This window comes from Littorina saxatilis, linkage group LG2 (genome assembly GCF_037325665.1).
Source record: "Littorina saxatilis isolate snail1 linkage group LG2, US_GU_Lsax_2.0, whole genome shotgun sequence".
NCBI lineage: Eukaryota > Metazoa > Mollusca > Gastropoda > Littorinimorpha > Littorinidae > Littorina > Littorina saxatilis.
The window spans coordinates 96,825,264-96,828,505 of NC_090246.1; positions in this window are offsets into that span (position 1 = coordinate 96,825,264).

Below are 3,242 nucleotides of genomic sequence, written 5' to 3' on the forward strand. Positions count from 1 at the left end.
GTAATCGTAATCAATCCTCTATTTCACCTCTTTCATATTTCTCTAGCACTGTAGCAGCCCTTTCTTAACCTTTACCGGATCATGAGTTGGACTACACAGTCCGGATGATGTGGGTCGTGTACGACCCATACTTTCCAAAGAAGGATGCAACGTAAAAAGTATGGTTCGTACACGACCCACGCCATCCGAACAGGGATAAATGTTTTGCCGCCTCTTTGCAGAGTATGGGTCGTACACGACCCACACCATCCGAATAAGGATAAACAACGTAAAATTCCTTACGTAATTCCATTTGGGTCGTCCACGACCCACATCATCCGGACTGTGTAGTTCAAATTACGTCAACGTGTATTTGTTTGTTTACAAAGATAATCTGTCAAAATTTGGGCAAAGGGAAGGTCGGATGATTAGAGATTACATAAAGTCTCAATTAAAAACTCCAAATAGTTTCAGAGATAAAGACGATTTTGTGAGGCTCTGGGTCGTCCACAACCCACGAAGCACGGTGAAGGTTACCCTTTCTTTTACACAACTGAAAAGAGTCAATATGAAGTTAAAATAACAACAAAATTCTAAACAAACAAAAAAAACTAAGGCAAATGTGATAGTGTGTTCGCCCTCAAAATGATCATCTGTCCCTAGAAGTTGCTGTACAACCTCATCTGATCCTGCATTTCATCAAAGGAACTGATGCCAAATCTCTCTTGCTGTTCCTGCATCAGTCTGAAGATCTCTTCCAGTTGGTCTCGTTGTCTCTGTTTCTCTGACTCTATCTCTTCCTCTGAAAGGTTTTCGCAGATCTTGCGTGTTGTCACATCCTGTTTGACTTTCTTGATCTCACCTTGGATGTGCTCGCAGTAGTACACAGGGTCGATAGCAGACTCTTTTGCAGTGCTGTCTTGGCCTTCAGAATCTTTTGGGCAAGAAAAAAAGAACCAAAACAAATGATAAATCTTTAAATGTGACGTTATGTACTGTACATGGTTAGGAATGTGAATGTTATAATTTATAAAACTGCATGCATACATCAGTGAAACCAGTCATTACATTAACCCTAGAAGTGTGCAAACATTTCCAAGCACTTCAAATCATCCATGATAACTTTAATTGTAATTCAATCAAGTTGGCGTTTTAATGAAACAGATCCTGTGATTGGTCAGAATGCCCCAACTCATTAAAAATTACCGGTCATTAATTGTCGATAACCACTCGCTAAAAAAGCCATTAACCACCTGCTGGCGAGGCGCATTGATACAACCTCAACTAGTCTCGGTTAGCTTTGAGGGTCATTTTACAAGTAGGAAATATGAAGGCCAACGAAATACCGAGACCATAAGGTATGCGAAGTGATGACGTCGAATACGTGACGTAGGTTGATGCATGAATTCTTCCGGACTACGTCAGTCAATTCCAAAGATCGCTTTTGTGATGAAAAGAATTTGTTTTAGAGTTTGCTGTCCAGAAACCCGTCAAAAAAGAAGGGAAAATGTATGTGAAAGAAAACAAAACAGAAGCAGAGTGATAAGATAGGAATACAGAGACATATTTCTTGGGACTTGACCCTTGCAGGTAGGTGGACTGAAAGTAGTGTGTGAACAGAACAGAACCAATTCTGTCTGTTTACCATCGCATGAAAGCAGGAAAGAGATTGTCGTCAGATTGAATTACAATAACATTAACATGCTTCCATTTGAAACTTCTCGGTCTTCATCGTGGATTGACGCCCTCCCAAAGTTTAATTGAAGCCCTCCATCGCTTTGCTCCGTCGGGCTTCAATTAGCTTTGGTCGGGCGTCAATCCCCGATGACGACCTCGAAGTTTCAAATGGAAGCATGTTAATGTGTAATTAACATTAATTTGTTTTGTCTAAGGCATGTTTGTTTGTTCGTTCATGGGCTGAAACTCCCATGGCTTTCATGTTTATGACCGTTTTTACCCTGCCATACGCCGCTTTCAGGGGAAGCATGCTGGGTATTTTTGTGTTTCTATAACCCATCAAACTCTGACATGGATTACACTTACAGGATCTTTTCCGTGCGCACTTGGTTTTGTGCTTGCATGTACACACGAATAAGGGGGATAAGGCACTAGCAGGTCTGCACATTAGTGGACCTGGGAGATCAGAAAAATCTCCACCCTTAACCCACCAGGCGCTCGCCGCTGGGATTTGAACTCACGACCTTCCGATTAGGAGGCCAATGTCTTATCCGCTAGGCCACTGCGCCTGTCTAGACCTAACAGTAACAGTCTAACACTGCTCATTCCCAAGACTCTCCTGATTACTCGAAACTCAAAAAGAATCGTTAAAAAACGCGGAATTAAGACAGTGGAAATCCTAGACACCATCGTAGAAGAACTAGAACCTCCCAGTCCGAGTACGCCAAACTGTCCTCACGGTGTTGTGAAGTTTAGATTATCAGTCAGTGAGTCACTGTGTCCCATGCCAAATCTTGATCTAAGTCAGTCACGGCTAGCTGAGACTCTCCCTCTCTCTCCCCCCTATTACAGCCTATATTTGTGTGTGTGTGTATGTGTGTGTGTGCGGGTTGGTGTTGGCTTATGAGAATGTTCGGGTGTCAGTGGCATTACATTATCCATGTCATCATCAACGGTGAACACACTGGTTTTAATCAAGAAATGTTAGCGCAAGTGTTAGTGCAGATTAAACGCACTGAAAGACAGACTCTCACAATCATTCATTATGAGGGTTATTTAAAGTTATTTAGTCAATCCAATAATGTCATGTGCCTGTGGAGTGCAGGATGCACATTATATGATTATGCAAACCCTCAAGCATATGAACAAGGCGTGTAATTCTAATTCTAATTTAAATGGTAAAATAAAATGGTGGTTCTAAATGCACTGATTAACCAAAGATAATAAAACAAGGAAAACAAGTTACCGCCAACTGTAGGTTCTTCTTTCTCGTTTTCCGTTTGGTCAGACGACTGGTCGGTCGTTTCATCTTGTGCATGAGAAGCCGAATCAGCCAGGTTTGTTGTGCTTGAAAGCATATAATTTCGAGCTACATAATAAGTCGATGCTGCAATCACAACAACTGTTGAAAGCACCGCAACAATCAAAATAAGAGCATTTTGAGACACAAAGTCATTCACTAATGAGCCAGCGGTAGCCATCTTGCTTCCTGTGATACACAAGCCTCGTTTTCAATTTTTTTTTGTTTACCGACCTGGCACAGCAAAATCAAAGTCAAACTCCGTTCATGACAATTGATGTGAACA